The sequence below is a fragment of the Eublepharis macularius genome, chromosome 4, assembly GCF_028583425.1.
Source record: "Eublepharis macularius isolate TG4126 chromosome 4, MPM_Emac_v1.0, whole genome shotgun sequence".
Classification (NCBI taxonomy): domain Eukaryota; kingdom Metazoa; phylum Chordata; class Lepidosauria; order Squamata; family Eublepharidae; genus Eublepharis; species Eublepharis macularius.
The window spans coordinates 17,515,638-17,540,113 of record NC_072793.1 but is presented as its reverse complement, the minus strand read 5'-3'; positions in this window follow the sequence as shown (position 1 = coordinate 17,540,113).

The window sequence follows — 24,476 nt, the reverse complement described above, 5'->3', positions numbered from 1 at the left end:
TAGCCAGGACCAAAAAGGCCCTGGCTCTAGTCGAGGCTAGGCGGGCCTCCTTGGGGCCAGGGACCACCAACAGCTGTTTGTCCCCTGATCGGAGTGTCCTCTGGGGAATATATGGGGAGAGACAGTCCTGTAGATACACTGGTCCCAGTCCACACAGGGCCTTATAGGTCAATACCAGAACCTTAAATCTAATCCGGTACTCCACTGGCAACCGGTACTTTCAACAGGACAAGACCAAACGGTCCCCAGCCTCAACCAACTTTATGCTGAATTAAGTTATGACTGCAATCAGAGTTGCTCTCATGAATAGAATGACCGTGTGCGATAAATGGTGCCGCAATCTACCATTTTGATCTAGAGGTGGGACACTGAATGTTTAAATGGCGAAAACCTCCTCCGGGCACCAGTTTTTTAAGTGTAGGGCCATCAACCATTCTCTGTCTCAACCTGTATTCCAAGATGGTACAGCACAGCAACAGATAGCATCATGTGAAGGCAGTCCTCAATTGTGTTATCTCTTATAACTACATATTCTTGGAGAGGTACATTCACAGGCATACAGAGCAGAGATTTTCGCTGTGATAGAATGGTAGAATTTGTTGGTAGAATTCTATGGTAGAACAAATTCTATGGTATGGAAGCTTTCAAGGGATCCTAATGATAAATGTTAGTACTGCAGTTTATATTTGTGCCTTTTAAAATTTTTGTTCGGTTTGTATATCTTATTTTGTTCACTACTTTATGTATTTGTTGATGGAAAAGTAGTATAATAAAATAAATTTAGAAAACATCTACTACCTTGTCTGCCGCAGGTTTGTTTACAGCCCAATATGTTGAGAGAAAGATAAACATTTTTTATTCTTTTATTTCCCACAGACGCCTTCATTTAACACCAATAGAAAGTAGCTCTCTTTCCTTCCTCTTTTTTGCTGCCATAATTTTAATTGTGCTTTTAAACCAGTTTATATTCATTATCCTTGATAAGGCACGAGTTGAAAATAAATAAATAAATAGAAGTACTATTACAAGAGACAATTATAGAGTTCAAAGCACTCTGAAGGCATTCCATGCTTCCAGCTTCTGGTACTGATATAAGTAAAGGAATATTTGTGGTTTCCTACTTGCATGAAGTGGAAGGTTTCCAAGAGCTGGTGGTTAAAAAAAACCCTAATGAATGTCTGCCTTCATCAGACACAACAAAGATTTCTCACGTCTTCGAAGGTTAACTGTTTATGTGGCCATGGTGCCCGAGTGACAAAATGCTACCCTTCCAGAAACAACTCCGTGACCATGTAACCTTACCCTTCCAATGTGCTGGTCAAAAAATAAAAATAGTAACAAGCCAAAACCTAGGATTTGGTTGGCTTTGTTTGGATTTTTAAGTTTCTTTGACATTCAGAGTTTTAGTTCTCAGGTCTTTGTTTTGGCTACCAAAGTCTCTTAACACTCGTTGTAGAGCAATATATTTTACAGACCGTAAATATATACAGACATATGTGCAGTCATTTTGTGAATTTGCAGTGTTCGTTGCATAGGGGATTCTTTTTCTGCTCCACCTTCTGTTTGTCATTTATTTTTCCACTTTATAAATACTTATTGGAAACTTCTTCTTGGGGAAAAGGAAGAAACCTTGTGGATTGTAAACATTAAAAGAATTAGATTGTTTAGGATACAGAAAAAAGTAGTGGAGAGGAACAGGGGGTGGGTGGCGGGAGAGCACTAGAGGATGGGGGCATATTTTAAAACCTGAGACCTTGTTAGAGTATAGACAATTTTTCTGAAGTAAAATGCTGAAATAAAATACTGGAAATCTTATCATTTCTAATAACATCATAATAACATTCGATTTATATACCTCCCTTCAGGACAACTTAATGCCCACTCAGAGCAGTTTACGAAGTATGCCATTATTATCCCCACAACAAACACCCTGTGACGTGGGTGGGGCTGAGAGAGCTCCAGAGAGCTGTGACTAGCCCAAGGTCCTGCCAATCTGCCATCCTTTCATCTAGAAATATGGAAGTACTAAAGGGCGGGTTTCAGTAGACTTCCAAGCATGGTGAGGAGAACCACAGCTTGGGAATCCAGGAAACTTTTAAAGTCAAGCCAAGGATGGCCTAATAGAAAGTGCAACTTCCATACAGGGAAGTGGATAGTTGGATGCAAAAGTATTTCCCAAGAATGTGAATTTAACGGGAGAAAGTAAAAATTTTAAAATGTAATTCCCGCTAAACCAACTCCAGACATATTATAGATACTTATGTGATTTGTTAAATTTTAAGTAGCATATGTTGGCAACAAAGATGTTTAGTTATATTTAAACTCTCTAGGAGCGCTGTTTGTCTTACAAAAAATGGAACGTCTTTGAGCATCGAACACACCACTGAGATTGCTGGCATAATCGGTAATCGTTAGGGTGCAGATAAATACAAACAAGTCTTCTCTAAGCCACTTGGAGATCTGGTAGTTAGAATCTAGCACGGTGATTGGTCAGTCTTGTTGCTACCCCCGATGGCAATGACCAATTTACGTGTTTATGTACGTTTTGTGGAAAGAGCGCAAATATTTTGTCTATACCAAAACTCTTTGGTTGTGCGCACATGTCACTATAGAGGGGCTTGGTTGGCAATACCCATCTGGAAGATGTTAGGGAACACAACCTCATGCCAATCTGGAAGTTATTGTGAGCTGTGTAATATGAGGTAATGCATGTTCTTGACAATTTTGTCATTGACTGCATTTATTTTTTCCGATTTGAACTATAAAATGGTGATTTTCTTGAGTCAAACTGAGAGTACCCCTAAATATTTTTTTTTTAAAAAGCACTGGATTTATATACCGCCCTTCAGGACTTCTTAACACCCACTCAGAGCGGTTTACAAAGTATGTTATTATTATCCCCACAACAACAATCACCCTCTGAGGTGGGTGGGTCTGAGAGAGCTCCAAAGAGCTGTGACCGATCCAAGGTAACCCAGCTGGCTTCAAGCGGAGGAGTGGGGAATCAAACCCGGCTCTCCAGATTAGAGTCCCGCCCTCTTAACCACTACACCAAACTGGCACTCTTAACCACTACACTCAAACTGGCTGAATATGATAACTCAATTGAGCCTGGTTCTTCATTGGCTGTTTCTTCAAATGATAAGCCAAGAAAACAATATTAAACACTGCATCAGTGTGGTAAAGGGAACACGTGAAGCTGCCTCATGCTAAGCTGTTTATTACTAAGTCCAGCCATTGCCTCAGGTAGCCAACTCTAACTGGCAGCATCTATCCTAGGACTCAGGCCTCACAACCATTTTTTAAACAGCTAAATTTTTTTCTAAAATGAGTTGGACCCATGGCTGCTATAACATGTAGTTTGTCTCTTAGTTTTCTATGTGCAGGATTTTTTTTTTAATTTGGTGAAGAATTCAGTCTTGCCCATAGTCTTATTCAATCTCTATATAAAGCCTCTAGGAGAAAGAATTCATCGCTATGGAATTGGATGCCATCAATATACAGATGATACCCAGCTCTATTATCTCGCTATTCAAATTCCCTGGTAATGTAGTAGGGGTTCTGAATCGCTGCTTGACAGCTGTCGTCAATTAACTGAAAGCAAACAAATTGAAATTGAACCCAGACAAGATGGAAATGATGCTGGTTGGAAAAGCAGAGATCTTGCAGGGCATTTTGCTTCCAACCTTTGATGGGGTCCAGTTGACCATGGCTGACTCAGTTAAGAGATTAGGAATTATACTAGATCCAGTGCTACTGCTACAGAAGCATGTAAATGCAGCTGTAAAAAAGGCTCTCTCATAACTAAGACTAGCCTGGAAGATGCCCCCCTACCTTGACATGGCTGATCTGGCCACCTGGATTCATGGTACAGTAACACTGAGACCAGACTACTGTAATGCACTATACATAGGTCTCCCCTCAAAGCTAATTCAGAGACTCCAGTGCAGTATTCTGCAGTTCGTTTTCTCTCAGGAGCTAGATGGAGCATAGATATCGTTCCCTTTTTGCAGTCACTCCATTGCGTTCCCATCAGTTACCAGGCTCAATTCAAGGTCATGACTATCACATTCAAAGCCCCTCATGGATCAAGCCCCTCATATCTGCAAAAATGCCTCTCTTCCTATGTTCTGCCAAGGCAGCTTTACTTACCTGAATAGGGCCTTCTGAACATAACACCCTGCAGTTGGGCTATATCAGGGGTGGCCAAATTGCGGCTCGGGAGCCACATGTGGCTCTTCTAGACATATTGTGTGGCTCCTGGAGGTCTCTGAGTATTGCCGTGGCCATACATTTTATTTTAGTTTTGTTTATTTCCCTCCCTTCCCTCCCTTCTTTCCATGTCTTTCCCTCCTTTTCTTCTTTCCTTCTTTCTTTACATGTCTTTCCCTCCCTTTTCCTTTTTTTCCTTCCTTCCTTCTTTCTTTCCTTGTCTTTCATATTTTCAATAGGGTTGCAGCCAAGCAAGGATGTGACATCACTTTTGTGATGTCACTTTCAAGTCAAAGGTCAGATGATGGCGCTTCCCAAGCTCCACCCCTTTTGGTGATGTCATTTCCAGCATACTGCACCAAAACCCCACCTCTTCTTGTGATGTCACTTTCAGGACACTCCCCAAACCGACCTCTTCATATGTAGTCACTTCAATGCATCATGTCTTGCGGCTCTCAAACACCTGATGTTTATTCTATGTGGTTCTTACATTAAGCAAGTTTGGTCACTATTGGGCTATATCAACAATTACCCGTACATGCTCTTTGTCTGTGGTAGCCCTGACCTGGTAGAATGGCCTGCCTGAGGAGATCAAGAAAGTTGCCACACCTGTGGTTTTCCACAAATGATATAAGACTGAATATTTAGGAGGGCTTTCTATTCAGATTATAGGGCTGGGTCGTAAGTAATAACTCAGAAAGATACCTTGATAAGGGATAGGGACTATGGACCAGGATATTGGGTACTGTCTGCTGATATAGATACTTTCCTACTAGTAGTTCAATAGTGCTCAAGACGTCATGTTAATTACTTGCACTTAAATTCAGAAAGGTTTCATCTATGTGTTCCACTATTTTTTTTTGAGGCTACCATACCCTATTGTATCTCTCTTCATTGAATGTCCTACCTGTTGATTGTGTTGCATTTTGCTCTTGGGAGATCCTAGCTATTGATTATATTATATTCATGTGTAGTATTGTAATCTGCCTTGGATCTCGGTGAGAAAGGCAGACTATAATTAAACAACAACAGTAATAATAATAAAGTAGTACATTCCCTATAATAGTTTACTGTCTTACTTCTTGCTTCATCTAGATGAAATGTTAAAATGTTAGGTTATTGTTGCAGTTTGGGGGCAGCTTTTATAGTAGTAGAACATATGATAAGAATGTGAAAGGGGTAAACTGTTCACGGGCCAGAAAGCCACAGCAATGCTAATATTTTAACACTCAGAGCAGAAAGTAAATTGTACATAACAAAAACTGTATATTTGCACACACACAAAAGAGCCTGTTTCCCCTGCCATCCATTCCCCAACTTGGAAGTGTGTGGAGGCATGGGAGAGGGGAAGAACCAGAAAGTAAGAGGGTTTATACCTGCCCAATCGGAGCTGAGATGACCATGGGGGCGTAATGGTTCAGATATCCAAACTGGGAGAGTTCCTTATTGAATCTACTTACTTCCTTTCATCTCCATCTCTACACAAACAAGTTGCTCATGACTAGAGATGGGCATGAACAGCAATTTGAAATTTAAAAACCCACAAACAGCCCAATCTGCTGTTCACGAACAAGCCGTTCATGAGGCCCCATTCTAAATGAACAGGTGGTCATTGCAAGCCTCCTTCATTGCTGTTCATCAAGCCAGACAGTCTGGCACTTGCAGTCGATTCCCATGGCAACTTAGGCAGGGATTGTCTGAACTCTGTCGGAACTCCTGCTGTTGCCTGGGAAACCCCAATCAAAGCCCAATTTAGCTTGATAGGCAGATCTTCCTTCCAAGTGTGGACTGGAGCTCCAAATTTGTTACAAGAGACCAGGGGGGAGGGGGGCTCCCAGCTCTGGCTTTCAGGGAGAGACAGCTGCTCTTAGAGAGACAGGGAGAGTGCATTGGAGCTTGAATTTTCCTTGTGTGGTGGGATAGAGATCTACCCCTTCAGGTTCCAGGGCTGCTGCCAGGCTCTGGGCCAAGTTATTATTTATTATCGGTACCTTTCCTGCTGCCTGCACAGGTAGGGTTTCTTGGAGTGGTGCGGTAGGGATCTACCCCTTCAAGTTCCAGGGCTGCTGCCAGGCTCTGGGGCCAAGCTATTATTTATTATTGGAACATTTCCTGCTGCCTGATCAGGTAGGGTTTCTGGGAATGGTGCAGTAGGGATCTTGATGGCTGGAGGAGAGCCTGATGGCCCCCACAAACAACGAACAATGAACATGTTTGTGACAGGATCATGTTTGTCAGTGTCTATTGTCCACTGTTTATGGATGGCAACGAACAACGAACACCATGTTCATTTTTTTTTCTGTTCGTGCTCATGTCTACTCATGACTAGGGAGCCAGGCAAGAACCAGCAGTTATAAAGGGCCAGCCAGACTCATTGGCTCTTCGAGTCACTTGATCCCACCAGGCTGAAGGTTGCTGTCAGGTCTTGCCAGGTATTTTCCCCAAGCACTTCACTGCATCACTCAGGTGTATGAGTTAAAGTTACTTAATTAAAGAAAAATACCAGTATCAAGATGGTCAGACAGGATCAATGGCTGAAGTGACTTAAAGTAGCAAAGCAAGGTTAATCATAGGACAAAGTCCCCACCTCCCAGTGAGTAAGAAAATCCGTTAGGATTTTTGCGCGCTGAGCCAGGGAGCCAGGGAAGAGGGGAGGAGGGAAAGGATGAGCTCTGCTCAGTCTCTTAGAAGGCTGGTGCTGTCTCTGCTGGAACTTCAAGGCCACGTTCTCAGGCTCGCCAGGAAATGGTAACCAAAATACCTGCAAGTTAAGCAGCTAGCAACCAGGCAGCAAAACAGGTTCTCTCTGCATGTTCTTAGAGGTCCACTACACACTACAGCAAGAAATCCATAACCCACGGCAGATATGCTGGAGGCGTATCTGACAGTTGCAACAAGGCTTGCCAAATTCCAACATGGCAGATGATCTCCCCACACTGTATCCTGGCTGCTGCTACTGATCTGATGAGCAGTGAGGGGAAATGGGGGAAAGATGTCAATGATGGCCTAGGATTTCACTGAGATTGGCAGGATCCTAGCACATTAGAGATGTCACTAATGAGTTTTAGCCAGAAGTGACATTGATGACTCAGCGATATCTCCCCCCCCCCATGTACTGCTCCCCCAACTCTCCCAAGCATGTACCTGGCAACTCTACCTGTAGTTCACTCACAAGCCATTTGCAGGATGGCACTGCAGGGAAGCAATATCAGGCTTGTAGTTTCTACCCTAGCACAGGGAATAAGTGACCAGTAACATCCTACCCGGAAAAAAATTTCCCTCCCACAAAGACCTGGATCAGAAATTATAATGAATTTTTTCTTGGTGCACACCCCTAATGCTGTCTACTTTCTCCCAGATCCATTTTTTAGGATCTCCACATCAATAGGATCTTTTCCCACTTCATTCATTTTTATATTACTTTTCTTTATATGGAAATAGTTGCATACAGTGTGAAGTCAAATACACGTGTCCTTCATTTTGATGTCCAAAAATGCTCCACAATCAAGACAATCCAGCCTTGGACAGCCAATATTTAGCAAGTGCGGTGGTGGGGTTTTCCTCACAATAGACTGGTAATTCAAACCTGCGTCTCCCACATCCTATTCTGAAACTCTAACCATTACACTACAGTGGCTTTTGGAAGGGGCTGCTGTTGAATAGTAGCAAGCAGCCAGGCATGGAGTGATTCCACACACGTTGGCTAATGCACTTCCAATCCTCTTTATAGATCATTTGGAACAGATTTTTTTGTGTGCGGAACAAAAAATCCACCTCAAACGATGGATAAAGTGCATTGAAAGTGCATTATCCAATGTGTGCGGAATCAGCCATGGATAAATCATACAAGTCATGTGGTATTAAGTCCTCTGTTGGTTGCTGCTGGAACATGGCCTCAAGGATTCCTCCCTCAAAGAACCTGGAAAGGGCCCTGCCCCTCCCTCTGCCTTTTACTGACAGAACCTATGCCTAGAATACTAGTTAAACTGTTACGGTTGCAAAGCGACAGCCACAGAAGGCATATGGTTAAAGCGACAGGTGCTCTTTTTATCATTTGGGTTTTTTAAAAACAACTAATGAATGTTTTAAATTTCAGATTTTTCTGCAAACCTGGGCATTTTTCAGGTGTATAGGAAGATCTGTCTTGTCTGTTCATGGCTCCAATCTCTGGATTTAAGTATTCTCAGGTCAAAGTCACTTGATTATTAGTATATAAGATAATTTTTTTTAAAAAAAAGATGGTTAGGACGATCCATAGCCTTATAACCAGTCCTAAATGTGAGCCAAAACAGATGAGACACAGAAAATGTAGCGAGAAAGAACCTCTGTCAGGGAGCAAGGGGAGCACACTGGCAGCAGCAAGAAGAAGCGAATTCCCCTTGCTCCCTTGCATTTGGGAGCAAGGCACACCGGTGGCGGTGAAAGGGACAGGGAGCCGATCCTGCCAGCAGCTCCCTCTCCTTCTCACTGCTGCCAGTGTGCTCTGCTCCTGAGTGCATTTAGGGAAGCATGAGGAGCATGCTTCCCCTTGCTGCTGTCAACATACTCCCCTTGCTCCTTCAAATGCACTTGGGAACCAAGCGCACTGGCAGCAGTGAGAGGAAGCTGAACAGACTGGATGAGATGACTAGAGAAAGAACCTCTGCCACGGAGAGGGAGGATTCCCGTGGAAATTTGCGGGAAACTGATGAGTGTCCTCCACGCGTCAAGCATCTCATCTGTTTTAGCTCTGTGAGTTGTTATGCTTCTGGCTGAGAAGCATACAGCTGGGAACAGAAGGAGCGCCTTAGGGAAAAGACCAAAAAAAATTCAACACCTTGGGACATTCCAGTTTCAAGTATGTTATAGTGCCACTCTTCCAGGTCCTCTGAAGTCAATAACAACAACAGCTGTGCTTATACCCCACTCTTCTAGACAGATTCGTGCCCCACTCAAAGCGGAGAACAAGCTCAGCTGGGGAGTTGGCACTGAGCTTTCAAGGGTGTGATCCTCCTTAGAATGGCACTGTCAGTCCTGAGAAGCCGTCAGTGTAAATCTCTATTTGCACTAGTGCCATAGTCCTTGTCAGCTGTCAATTGGGGCACACTACAACAAGTCACATCTTGACTGTAAAGTTCAAGAGTACTGGAGGAAACCCTCTTCATCCCTCAAATGAGAGCCATCTGGGCATGACCTTAATCTAATCTGTTTACTGGCAGGCAATACAGAAGGAATGCATCTAGTGTAACATGGTTTTGTCCCGGTTCTTCCCATCAATTTTGCCCCAGATCTTTTTCCTGCTCTCTTATGGTTCTTCAAGGGCCACAAGAATTTTCCATTTTCTTGGCCTAATGTCTTAGCTTCTTAAAAGCATAGACCACTCGTCTCATTGCACAGTGTCTGCTATTGAAGTTGTTCTGACCCCAGTCTCTCCCCACCCACCCCCTAGCTTCAAAGATCAATCAATGCTTCCTGCCACAATGCTTTCCCCCTTTCCCTGGAAAAAACCCCCCCATAAGTAGAAAATTCCTAGTGGAAAGACCACAAGGACACATTTTCCATTGAACATGCCACAACAACAGTCTTTCCATTGAATATACCACAAGGATAATGCTTTTGAGGTATCAAAATGCTAAGATGAACTCATACTGTTCTGTTCATCTTGGATTCATTATAGCCAGAATTGTGGTGTTTATTTTTTTTTTTCATAAATGCTCAGATGGACAAATTTTTCATTCAGCTGAGAGATTTTGTGTGTGTGTTTGTGTATGAAAGAGTGAGCAAGAGAATAAAAACAAGGCTTGGGTGGTGCCAAGGTAATTCTGCACTTGCCCTGCGAGTAAAATATAAATAGGTTTGGTGAGTTTTTTGAAAATTCCATTAAATTGCTCAAAAGTGAGTCAACAGCTGGAAAAGCAAAATTTTCGATAGCATTTAAAGCTGCTTAGCAGCTGGGAAGAGATGGCTGTAAAAACACTTAACATTTACAACCATTCAGTGGTTTGAAAGGCAACTGGTAATAAAAGGATTTTAACATTTCAGTGGCTGAAAAACCACATACACACACAGACACACACATATGCTCATCTACATGGACCTATATATCTAATAAATTTATTGCCCTAATGAAAGATGCAAATGTAATAAGCAATTCTTTATCTCTGCAATGAGAGGTGCTTGTGCTCAAATGTGCCTAAACATCTATTGCTAGAAAACTCTCCCTCCTCATCAAAAAGGTGTTGAACATTAGTCTGTGATGAAAGAAGACTGTGCAAGCACGCTCTTTTAGACATGGGCACGAACCAAAAAAAAATACCGATCCAGAGGATCATGGTTCGGTGCAGACCACGATCCCGAATTCCCGAACAGCAACGAACATCTCCCATTCCCGAACCAGATCGTGGATCATGGAGGCCACATAGATCCCTATCCCCCAAAGCGAAGCACAATTGTACTCTCTCAGTCTCTCTCTCCAAAGGCTAGCAAGTGGCAAGCAAGAGCTCTGTCCCACTCCACTGCTAGCAGAAAGTGAAACCCAGCCTGGGAGCCCATGGCTATTTATAAGAATGGGTCCCATTCAGCAACACAGGTGGTCTGTGTTTGGCCATCAAAGCTGCCTATCAGGGTTTGCAGGGATGAGATTGGAGTGCCCATGGCTACAGAACACCCCCTTCCCCCTCCCTCCCCTGGGTGTCTTCTCCCAACTTGTAACTGCTTTGCTGCTCCGTGGTTGGAAGGAAGCCCTGCTGATCAAGGAAAGCTGGGCTTCCATTTGGGTTTCCAGGGCGACAGAAGGAGGACAAACAGAACTCAGGCATTCCCCTGGCTCCGTTGCCAGGGGAATAGATTGCTGGTGCCTGAGTGTCTGGATTCCCGAACCGATCCCGAATGCCACGATCCAGGCCTCTCCCAACCGCTGGATCATTGGCCATGGCCAGTCACGATCCGCCAGGTCACTATCACGCAATCGCCATTTTCATGGGTTTTTGACATTCGTAATGCGGATCATGCCCATCTCTACTCTCTTTCTCGTTACTACATTCTGCATTGCAACAATTGTACACCGGCACTGAAAGTCAGATCAAGAAATTATCCTGGGGTCAGATTATAGATACCCTGGTGTTTCTACTCCTTCAAAATGGATTTGTCTTTCATTCTTGGAGGACTTTTGTTATATAATAATGATAATGATAATGATAATGATAATGATAATGATAATGATAATGATAATGATAATGATAATGATAATGATAATGATAATGATAATGATAATGATAATTGGAAGGAGAAGGAGAAGGAGAACATTCAATTTATATACTGCCCTTCAGTACAACTTAACATGCACTCAGAGTAGCTTACAAAGTTTGTTATTATTATCCGCACAATAAAACACCTTGTGAGGTGGGTGGGGCTGAGAGCTATGACTGACCCAAGGTCACCCAGCTGGCTTCAAGCGGAAGAGTGGGGAAATAAACCTGGTTCTCCAGATTAGAGTCCTGCCACTCTTAACCACTACATCAAACTGGGTCTTTCCCCCCCCCTCAGAGTGACCTTTGAGTTCTTGTAACTTTTTGTCATAGCCTTTCCAAACTACCTGGAATTCTGGAGGCAACTCCCATGAATTTAGATGATGGTCCAGGGGCAAGTGACAGATGTACCAGATATCTTTTGCATACACTACTACCCAGAAGTATATTCCCCATCCTGTATTTGTGCTTCACATTTTTGTGGCCCAGATCTAATACTGCGCACTTATCTATGTTGAATTGCATCCTGTTCACAACTGCCCACTTCTCCAGAGTATTCAGGTCTTGTTGAATTTTTACTCTCTCTTCTTGGGTGTTTGCCACTCCTCCCAATTTGGTATCATCAGCAAATTTAATGAGTAGCCCATTTACCCCTTCATCCAGATCATTGATAAAAATATTGAAAAGTACTGGGCCCAAAACCGAGCCCTGTGGCACCCCACTGGACATCTCCCCCTAATCGGATGAAACGCCATTGACCACCACTCTTGGGTTGTGGTTCTCTTAACTAGTTTCCTATCCACTAAACTGCCCTATAGTCCAGTCCGCACTCTTCCAGTTTACCCATTAGAATGTCATGGGGAACCTTATCAAAAGCTTTACTGAAATCCAGGTAAATCATGTCGACAGAGTTCCCATGATCCAGTAAGCTCATCACTCGATCAAAGAAGGAAACCAGGTTGTTCTGACAAGATCTGTTGAGGACAAAACCATGTTGACTTCCCCAGATCACTAAGCAGTCCTTCATATGCTTACAGATCGATCCCTTTAAAATCTACTCTAATATCTTCCCAGCAACAGAAATCAGACTGACCGGCCTGTAGTTTCTCGGGTCATCCTTCTTCCCTTTCTTAAAGATTAGGATGACATTCGCTCTTCTCCAATCTTGTGGCACATCCTCTGTCCTCCAGGAGGCCTTGAAGATGATAGACAGAAGCTCTGCAAGTTCTCTAGAAAGTTCTTTGAGCACTCCTCGGTGCACACCATCCAGCCCAGGGGATTTGTATTCGTCCAGAGCAGCCTCTACACAATTCCCCCACAGAATGACTCTCATCAAACCTCTGAGTTCATTGAAGTTGGAGTACAAAAATCTAACCTATGAGTCTGGCTACGAATATCCTTGGCCCCCCACAGCAACTGGAATTCAAGGATTCATGGTCACTTCCCCCTAAGGTCCCCACCACCTTCATCTCATCTACCATTTCTTCCCTGTTGGTTATTATCAAGTCTTGTATGGCTGAACCCCTTGTAGCTTCCTCCACCATTTAAAAAAGGAAGTTATCAGCCAGGCAGTTCAGGAAGTTGCATGATTCTTGTCGCTTTGCTGAGCTTGTCTCCCAGCACACATCGGGGAAGTTGAAGTCACCCATAATTTTAAGGTTCTGAAGTCTGGATACTCTACCAATCTATTCAAGGAGGGCAGCATCCATTTCCTCTCCCTGGTCAGACGGTTTGTAGCAGACTCCAACAACAATACCCTTTGTCCTTCCTCCCCTTATTTCCACCCATATACTTCCCACTGGGCTGTCAAACACATTCTCCAGAACTTCCTGACAATTACGCCCTCTCCTCACATACAATTCCACCCCGCCTCCTCTTCTACCCTTCCAGTTTTTCTTGAACATCTCGCACCCATCCACTACCACATTCCAATCATGGGAATCATCCCACCAAGTCTCAGTAATTCCTACTATATTGTAGCTCTCTCTGTTTGCAAGAGAAGCTCAAGATCTTCTTTCTTATTACCCATACTTCGAGCATTGGTATATAGGCACTCATAGCCTTGTACCTTCATTTGCTCTGTCCTACCCAGGTGTGCCTCTGCTGTTATCATTTCTTCATTGAAATCTCCATGCTGATTGTCCCCTTCCCTTTGCGGCAATTTTAAAGCTCTCCTGATGAAGCTCTCCAGGTTCTTTCCAAACATTTTCTTCCCTGACTTTGAGAGGTGAAGCGCATCATGTGCTAGAAGGCCTTCTCTAAGGAAATTTATCCTGTGGTCCCAGAACCCAAAGTACTCCTGCCGGCACCACCACCTCAGCCAACAATTTATCTTGAGTATTTTCTGCTCCCTTTGCATTCCTCTTCTTTTTATAGGAAGGATAGAAGAGAATACCACCTGTGCCCCCACTGGTTTCAACTGCCTTCTAAGAGCTTCATAGTCCTCTTTAACTCTTGCGATGGTATTCACGGCCACATCATTTGTTCCCACATGAAATAGCACAAACGGGTACTACAGAACCCATTTGATCAGTTTCTACAGTTGTTCTGTAATATCCTGAATTCTGGCTCCTGGCAAGCACCACATCTCTCAGAGTAGGGGTTTGGCCTGGACACATGACGTTCCATACCCCTGAGCAGCGAGTCCCCGATGGCCACCACTTTCCGTTTTTTTCCACTTCCATGTGGTCCCATGCCCTCTTCACTCCCTCCTCCAGGTCTTTGTGGTTCTTCTTCCACTCTCATCTCCCTCACCATCTCAAGCACCTCAAAACGATTCTTGAGCTCCAGTGGACCAGAGCGTCGCCTTAGTCCACATCTTCCAGTTTGTACTGCAGAACTGAGAGGATGTTCAGAGGGGAGATTGACTCTTTCTTCTTCTATTGGACTTATTTCTTCATGCTTGTGCAGAGCCCCCAGGCTCTTCTCAATAAAATCCTCCCCTTCCTTGATTTCCTGAAGGGTGGTGATCCTCTCCTCTAGGCTCTGAATCTTCTCCTCCGAAAGCCTAACCAGCTTACACTTCTGACAAGAGAAGTCCGTCTTCTCTTCAGGAGGAAAACAAACATGGCACACTCCATGCTGGTGACTGGAAAGGGGCTTTCTGTCAACATCATCGCCTTCCAAGTATATTCCAAGAGTACTCTTCTAGCCGCAGCTCCCTTTCCTTCTCCTTCTCAGAGCCCAGATGGCTGTGATGTGCCACTGGTGAGGAGGAGCCTGATTCGATTCAAGGCTCACTCAGTAGAGGGTGGGGCCAGTGGTTAGCCCCAGGCAAAACAGACACTCTCCAATTAGTAACAATATCCCTCTGCAATCAGCTCCAACTCAGGCAAAAAAGAGAAACAGGAACATTTACTTCAACTGGCACCCCTTTACAGAAGGCTCTACACACTCACACAGCCCCAAACACTGTCCTCCCACACAGTAACCTCAGCAAATTCCCCCATCATTTAAGGAAGGCAACAGAAAAAGACTCCTCACTCTAGCAACTCCCTTCCCTGCTCCTTCTCAGAGTCCAGCTAATAAGGTCTGCAGTCATCTAGGGCTCAAGGTAGGCAGCCCTGACTCAGAAACAATTTGGCCTTTGACACAACACATTGGACTGCTAGAGATACCCCCATTATTCAAAGTCCTCGAGACAACAAATATTTACTTGTTGGATTTCAGTAACCAGAAAATCTTGATCTGTATTTTTGCACTGGTGTTCTGAGTAGAGATGGGCACGAACAGCAATATGAACCAAAAAAAAGCCACGAACAGCCCAATCTGCTGTTCACAAACAAGCTGCTCGTGAGGCCCCATTCTAAACAAACAGGGTTGTTGCAAGCCTCATTCATTGCTGTTCATCAAGCCAGACAGTCTGGCACCTGCAATCAATTCCCTTGGCAACTTAGACAGGGATTGTCTGAACTGTGTCTGAACTCCTGCTGTTACCCTGGAAACCCCAATCTAAGCCCAAATTAGCTTGATAGGCAGGTCTTCCTTTCAAGTGTAGAGCTCCAAATTTGTTACAAGGGAGCAAAGACCAGAGGGGAGGGGGGCTTCCAGCTCTGGCTTAGTTTGAAGACAGTGAAGATGGAGAGACAGTTGCTGTTGGCATTTTGATAGAGAGTGAATTGGAGCTTGAATTTTCTTTGTGTGTGGTGGGATAGGGATCTACCCCTTCAGGTTCCGGGGCTGCTGTCAGGCTCTGGGCCAAGCTGTTATTTATTATTGGTACCTTTCCTGCTGCCTGCTCAGGTCAGGTTTCTGGGAGTGGTGCGGTAGGAATCTTGACCAAACTTGGATGATGGCTGGAGGAGAGCCTGCTGGCCCCCACGAACATCCAACCACAAACATGTTTGTGAACAATTCATGTTCATAAGTGTTCATGAGTCCCTGTTTGTGGATAGCAATGAACAACGAACATCATGTTCGGGGTTTTTTTTTCTGTTCGTGCCCATCTCTAGTTCTGAGACAACCAAGATCTTTGCAAAACTATGAGAGGAAGGATATTTCCATGATGTCAGGAAAACCCCAAATGCCACAGGCAATATTTAGTCCAATCACACTACAGAGGCAGGAGAGTGGCAGAACTAGGAATGTACGCACCATCTTAACAACTTTTTTAAAACTCTTCCTATTATTCTGCCAAAAGAATCAGAAGAAATCAATTCACAATTGCTGTGAATTATGGACAATGTTCAAATCATGGGCAGGGGAGAGGCAAGCGGGCCCATAATTATATCCAGAAGTTCTGTCTTATGGCTCCACTCCATTCTAGCTTATATTATTGGTCCTTATAAGCAATGGCCCCAGCTCTGATCTTACAGGATATTATACAAATTATTCGTACAAAATATATTCTATCATGGAAGGGCTCCACAGAGTGATGGGTGGTTGGGTTTCGGCAGTGAGTTTATATTCAGAAGCATCACTTTTAAAGCAAATGGGCTCAGTACTTGCAGAAGCTGACCCAAAGAAAAACAATACTCCGCTTGGATTTTCTCTTCAGTGGTAGAAGAACATTTGTAGTAGGGCCATAGCTCAGTGAGAGCACATCTGCTTTGCATGCAGAAAGTTCTAGTTTCAGTCCATGCAGTTGAAGTGTCAGGTAGTCGGAAATGTGAAAAGAAAATTCAAGCTCCAATGCACTCTCCCTGTCTCTCTCTCAAAATGCCAACAGCAATTGTCTCTCCCTCTCTGTCTGCAAAACCAGAGGTGGGAGCCCCCCTCCCCCCTGGTCTTTGCTCCCTTGTAACATGGAGAGATCTAGGTGGCGAGAGAAGGTGCTGAATATAGTAGATAAGGAGAGGAGGGCTTGAATATAATAGCATCAAAATATTAAGGTGCCCTGACCTCCCTGTAATTGAAGCTCTGCTTTTCTAATGCACAATATTATTTTATTATATGAACAAATCTGCTAGGGATGTCTTGATGTGTTGGGGAATTCACTTCAAGTAAATGAATTTACAAGTGAATGATCATAACAATGTGAGTTAAAGTTGTATGTCCTGAACATGTACAAAAGCTGTTATAGTCGACCAAATTGTGAATGGCATTTCTGGAAAAGACTGAACTTCCATAACTAGCTCTTTTTGTTGCCTACCGTAGGTTGCACATGGAACCAGCAAATATCAGAGAGAGAGAGAGAGAGAGAGAGAGAGAGAGCAGCAAATGCTAGATATAAAGCATACAAATTAATGTAAGTCTGCTGCTTTTAGAACAAATACACAGAACTTCACAAGTGGCATCGATCCACCAATCACATATCTTTGTTACTGCTTCAAGGAGGGCATATCGGAAGAACTTTTGTTTGCTTTCCCTGTCTCTAGGTTTAAAGTTCAGGTATAGCCAGAGGCAGGAACCCTTTGCAAGCATTGTCCAAGACCATCCCCACATATTGCTGTTTATCTTTTTTTTAATTTAAATTGTATTTTTCCTATTGTATTTTTCCTGTATTTTCCTATTGTTTTAAGCTGTTTTGGATGTCTTTGGGGGGGAAAGTGGCAAATGAATAATCAAAGTGGTCTTTTGAACCCCATGTACTATATCTCTGACCAATACAACTGTATTCAGTTTTTCTCCACTAATGCCAGATACTAGAAGTTCGTGCAAATGCCTCTAAGGAAATTCCACTCATCTCTTCATGCCTCTTTCTACCAAGGGCATGCCTCCTGTTCTTTAATGCTGTGCAAAATGGGGGCTCACAATCAAACATGATTATTCCCTCTGACCTCATTACCTTTGTGAAGAACCAAAACAGAATCTGGGGTGAAGCTGGGGTTTTCTAGAAGTGTTCTATCCAGACATCTTCATGATTTTAGGCGTAAAGTAATCGCCTGGTTGGCAATAGCTTGGTTCTCCCCCAGACAGACTGTGGAGGAAAAGGCAGGCACAGGTTTGTTAGGGTAAGCAAAGTATGTATCTGGATGCTTTCTTTCCTTCATCTCAATGTACTTGAACCTTTCCTTACTGATCAAGTTACATGGCTCGTGCACATGTGCAAATGCTCAAGATTTGTGGCCTGCTGCAACTGTCATGATAGGTATGGATTTTAGCTCCCAGCTTTTCCAGGTAGGTATAGAAACCCTCTCCTAATGTCATCAGCTGTCTACTCTAATAGACCCACAGGGTCAATATATACATGACACAGAATTTCCCATAATGACAGCAAAATTTATCAATGGCCTTTAAAAGCCGGTTCAAAATGCAGCAGCGCATGTTATTGTAGGAGCGCCAACTGGAGCACATATAACACCTATATTGTTCCAGCTGCATTGGCTGCCAGTGGAGTACCGGATCAGGTTCAAGGTTTTGGTATTAACCTATAAACCCCTATGCAGACAAGGACCAGCGTATGTGCAAGACCGCCTTATGTGCCCCAGAGGATGCTCTGTTCGGGAAAGAAGCATCTATTGCTGGTCTCTGGCCCCAAGGAGGCTTGCCTGACCTCAACCAGAGCCAGGGCTTTCTCGGTCCTGGCCCCAGTCTGGTGGAACTCTTTATCCACTGAGACCAGAGCCCTGCAGGATGTGTTATCATTTCACCGGGCCTGTAAGACAGGGATGTTCCACCAGGCTTATGGGTGAGGTGAGGCCTGGCCTCCACCAGCTGAAAAAATGAAGAAGTATAAAATCTGAATCCCTCCCTACTAAGGTTGTCCACCACCTTACTGTGTCAAGTTGTTTCTGCTGCTATTGATTGCCGCCATCTGAATGTATATTTTATAAGTGAGTATATTATATTATATTTTTTTAACAATCCATTTATGGTTTTAACTGTATAAATTAATTTTAATGTGTTTTAATATGCTGTAATCTGCCCTGAGCCCTTCGTGGGGAGGGCAGAATAAAAATCCAAAGAAAACAAAATAAATAAATAAATAAAATGCTGGACACCCCTGAGACGTACAGTAAAATTAGCAGCCAGCCACGGAAGTAAATGTAGAACAGAAGATCTGTAAGCCAAAGTTAGATATGGAAAATAAGAGGGTAAAAGCAGGAATTAAAAAAAAAAAACCAGGGAATTGGATGGGAGGGGATCCTGGAGACAATTCTCTCTTGGCAAAATCTATGGAAAATAAAAGTACAGAATAGAAAACTCCTTTAAGAACACTCCATGATCCCTGGCCAGCACCACTTTGAACTTCGAGAAAGGATGCTATTCGAATTCTCTGCACTAGCAACGAGGCACCTTGCAACCCATTTTTGGTTCCTGGAAACACAACAAGTATTAAATCATGGGGAAACAGCTGAGATTTAAGCTTGAGAGTAAGTGCCGATAAGGATCATGGAGAATTACTATGTTTGGAAAAGGGTAGACAAAGAATGCTGTGATGTTTGGATGAGCCAGACAATTAAATAGCCAGGTGCTTTTTGGAGGACTTAAAAGATTGGGAAAATACTGAGTTTCTTTTTCATTTTTTTAACACAATTTAAAATTCAGTTTAGAGAAAATAAAATAACATTGTAAGATTGTTAGTATAGTATACAGAACTTGGGCTGTGCACTCAGGTTGCAGAGATGACGATTCAGATACATATCAAACCATCTGTTTAAAATATAGAAATGTCTTTAAATATTTGATTATAAAAAAAAAAACCTCTCACATAAAAATACACACAACCCATACATACTTTGGCTTGATTCAGACATTACTTAAAATCATGATTTAATTTCACTAACCATAGATAATTGATTGTCTGAATGCTAGCCTCTATACTAACCATGGCTAGTTAGAGTCCCTAAACCCAGCATCTGAAGATACGGTTGCCAGGGACCTGGAGTCCCCTCCCAGTGGGGGATTAGCAGCCAGCACTTACCCTCACTTCCTTTATCAAGCATGCCCCCAGCTCGCATGATAACATCACCTTTGGGAGAGACATCATCACACGAGGGGCAAAGTGTGCCCCCGGGTCAAAGGAGGCTCTTGTCCTCACTGGCACGGGCTGCTCTCGCCACACCCATGGCCTGCTCTCGCCACCACTGCCACTGCCAGCTCTCATTTGGCATAAACGGACTGCAGTGGTGGTGGTGGCGAGAGCGAGTGGCTGGGGGTGGCGAGAGCGGGCAGCAGTGAGAGTGGCCTGCTCTTGCCACTGCCGCAGCCTGCTCTTGCCACCGCTGCCGTGGCCCGCTCTCACTGCCACCTGCTCACATGGCATGGGAGCCCGCCCCCACCCGGCGGTGTGCCACGCTACCCAGGGAGGGGGTGCCTTAGGGAGCACCCCCCGCCGCCCAAGTAAGTGGGTGCGGTGGGAAGTGTGGGATCAGGGGATCCCTCGCCCCGAGTGGGAGAATGGGAACCCTATCTGAAGCCAGTATCTGAAGTTGGATATTAACCACAGTTACATTTAACTATGGTTTCGAGTTGTGTACAAACACAATATCATGGGCCTGGCTTAACCTTGGCTTGTTTCCCATTAATGCTAAAGAAACTGCTGGCAAGAATGGCTAAAAACAGAAGCTCTTCTGAGTTTTCCGCCTGTCACAAGCAGTTCTCTCTGGCGCCCGCATCTCCTCCCACTTTTGCAGATGCTGAAATGCTGGCAGGCATGCTTTGTCTTTCCATACATGTAGTAATCAAAAGAAGCTTTATGTGTTTCACCACCCAAAGCAGAGTAGCAGTGGAGCAAATCTGGAAGATAGATAATTGAGTATAAGTTGAATCTCCTTGTTAACATTTCACCATGAGTCTCTTAGTACTGGTCATTTTTGAATTGGAGCTGCCGTTCTCTTTCACAAATGTACCTGTTTCTAGGATCCACAACACCACCTGCTACATGTCCTAGCAATGGGTGGTGATGGTTTTTATTACTTCCTGAACTAGCTCTACCTCTAGCTCCACCATTACTCCCTGATGATCTGAGGGGGTCTTGTTAATGGGGTGAGTCCTACATCTGACTTACTGAGGAAAATTCGGAAACAGCCTAAGGGGACTTCCACTACTGTAAGAGCCACTAAGTGCAATCCTAAACAGAGTTACACCCTTCTAAGCACATTGAGTCCAATGGATTTAGAAGGGTATAACTTTATGATAACTTTCCACTGTTATTACACTGTTAAATTAGATCAATCCTAGAACTTCAAGGTCAGTTCTCAGCTCTCAGCTTAGATATTTCCTTATGCTATTGCAGTTGTCTTACCTGAATGTACTATATCTCAATCAACTTAGCCTACTGAGTTCCTCCGGCTCTCCTACAAGAGCAAATGGGGCACCTTGCAATCTAGCATTTACCAGGAGCACCAGTCAGTGGCAGTACATGAAGTGAGGTGCGCTGAATATTTGGACCTAATCTGTTACCCTAATGGGGGTCTCCTTGTGAGTTGGGGGAATTAGCAATCAAGAAGACACAGCGAGAGGGGGTAACTGGGATCTCCACCAATGTATACCATGATTGTTCCCTTATAGAACTCTCAAATAAACAGGCAGATGTTCTACAGGAAAGGTTTCTTTTATTAACAGAGAAATAAAAGGCAAACATTCAGAATACTACACACAACATACACACAGAGCTAGCTAAGAAAACAGTGAGGAAAGGGGGAGAGCAATTCAGGGTAGTCCTGGAGAGGGGGGAGGTCCATGAGAACTGCAGCAAAATGACCAGAGCTTCATGGAAGGGGAAGAGAGGGCAAAGACATAATCTAAGCGTGCGTGGATAGATCCCAGAACACACACACTGCAGATGGTTGAGGGCAGCCCAATTACAGGGCAAAACGTGTCCTGAAGCAAAACTGACATCTTGCCTTAAAGATAATAGCTTGATGGCTTGTCAGGAGGTTTGGACAATACGTTGGGAAAAGACTTAATGGCTCTACCTGAGGTAAACAAAAGGTGTGAATGGGATTTGATGACCCAGCAATTGCTGGATGGGGAGAGCTATCAGGTCCCAAAAAAGCCCAGATTGGGAAGGTGGGTGAGGGAAGGTACAGAAGGGCATTGATGAGTTAAGCAGCAACTCCGAGAAAACCTCTTCATTTCACTTAAGTGCTTCTCTGGGGCGTGAAGGGGCAGCTAGTCAATCTGACACACCTGATGGTTTTCCAACTCCAGCCGGGGTTGGCATCTGTTCTGCCTGGCCAAGCAGTATTTTGAGCTTAAGGCACCTGAGGAAAAGGGGTTATGGTATTTTATATTCATAAACTGCCCTTTCAATGTGAGGAAGGAGTCTGACTGCTAACACAACTACTGTGCACTCCTGAAGGGAGAGCTACAGATTGTGCACTTAACAGCTGGTGACAGGAGGAGGTGAGGGACTTGTTGGGCTCACAACTACAGCACTATGCAGACACCTTCTCAGTGACTAGTGGAACTGAGCAAGAATGTGGTATGATAACATCGTTTGCTAGTGCCAGATTCCCCTAGCCATGGAGGAAGCTGGAGTATTCCCTGTGCCCACCACATATCCTATCATTGTATCCACACCAATCACATGACCAAGAAAGTAAAGAGATTTTTGCTACTATATTCCTAGCAGGATATTTGCATTATGAGTTACCTGCCTGTGTGCTGTAGTGGTTATGGAGTTGAACTAAGATCTGGGAAAGCTGAAATTCCCACTGTGTCATGGAAGCTTGCTGGTTGCCCTTGGGTCTAGGGATGCCACTTACCCACTTCCAGCATGAAAACTCACTGGTTCTTCCTGGTCCCCCTCCACTGCTTGACGAAGCAGCAGAAGAAAACGGGAAATGAAACATGGCAACATGAAATGTGTGACATCACTTCCGGCTGAAAAACAGAAAGATACACCACGGCATTACAGTGATCCTCTAGGAGAGCCTATATATTCCTAGAGTACCACTGTGATGAGGTGGTGTCAATTCTGTTTTTTCAGCCGGAAGTGACATCACACAATGCCGTTTCCACCTCTCCAACCTGCAAAGCCCATTAAGTCTCAACCCTACTTGGGTGAGTCACACACACCATTTTCACATGTCTCGGCATAGCACTAAACTCAAAGAATGAGGGCATCTTCATAGCACGATTTCTGACATCATCGCACTACGATTCCGTTTTCGCGGCACGATGACATCAGAAATCATGCCACGAAGATGCCCTTGTTTGTGAGTTTAGCACTATGCCGAGACGTGAAAACAGTCACATTATCAGCCTAACCCACTTCACAGGAAGAGAGGGGGATAATGTAAGCTGTTTTAGGGTCCTCGTGGGCGAGGAAAGCAGGGTGTAAGTAAGTATGTAAATGTGTCATGTGTGACAGAGGAGTCTGAGTGTCTTTCATGTGTGTAAGTAACCATCTATTCTATTTCTTTCATTTTTTGTGTGTCTTTGTATGCATGTGAGGAAGTTAAACTTCATGTGTTTAACTGTAAAGATCTGCCAAGCAACTCTAAAAAGACTTCACTGCAAGCAGCAAAAGAACTTTATTGAAAAGCTGAACTTACTCCATCTTTGCCAGGAATAACGTCCACATGCAAGCGTCAAGCATACATAGGCTTTCACAGCACGGGCAAATTCTAAGATCCTCCCCCCCCCCCCGCCCCACTAGTGTCTAACGGTCAGCCTTGGTGGGAAAACATCTAAGCAGGGAAACAGCAGAACTGATGTATGGGCTTTTCAAGGTCGTGGTGTCTGGGAACTACTGGGTGTAATTCAGAGGAGCATACAGATAACAGCCAGAACAAACGCCTCCCTCGCATAGTTTCACATCACGGGTCTGAAAGGCAAGGCAATTAATGGTTCCAGTCCAGTCAAAGAATAGCCTCAGCACTGAACCATAATCACAGCGTCCAGGAGCAACAGGGTGTTGCTGGGTATGGCAGGTGATGCTGAGCACCTGACATTGACTCCAGCTCCTCAAAGCTTGGCCCACTTCAGTTATCTGCTCAGCCTTGTTCTGTGTTTTGAACTGTAGCCTGGATGTGGGTGAGAAGAGCATTTTCCACTCCCTGATCACATTGATGCCACCAGCAGTCAGATGAATAACACAGTATTGCTTTAGTCGTTACCAGGGCTTTTTTTTTCAGCTGGAACACAGTGGAACGAAGTTCCGGTACCTCTTGAAAATGGTCACATGGCCGGTGGCCCCGCCCCCTGATCTCCAGACAGAGGGGAGCTTAGATTGCCCTCCGCACCGTGGCACGGAGGGCAATCTAAACTCCCTTCTGTCAGGAGATCATGGGGCGGGGCCACCGGCCATGTGACCATTTTCACTGAGGGCGATTTAAACGTTTAAAAACTCCCCCCGTGTTCCAGCTGACCCAAAGTGATGTTATTGCACGGTCACGGAAGCATATGTGCACTTTGCGCATGCGCATATGATACAAGGGGCACCACCTCCCACCAGGAATTGCCTCCTGTGTTGGCAACCCATTGAGTTCCACCACCTCTTTTCCCAGAAAAAAAGCCCTGGTCGTTACACATCCCCCTATCCACCCTGACTTGTTCTTTTGTCACACGGGCTTCTTTTGAAGACACCACACTCCCACTTTTTGCTTCTCAGCTTGGCTCTGTGTTCTGCATCTTGATTATTATTCCACTTCGCATAGCTGATCTCTGTGCAGGCTTCTCATCTGTGACCTTAGGCTCTAGTACACA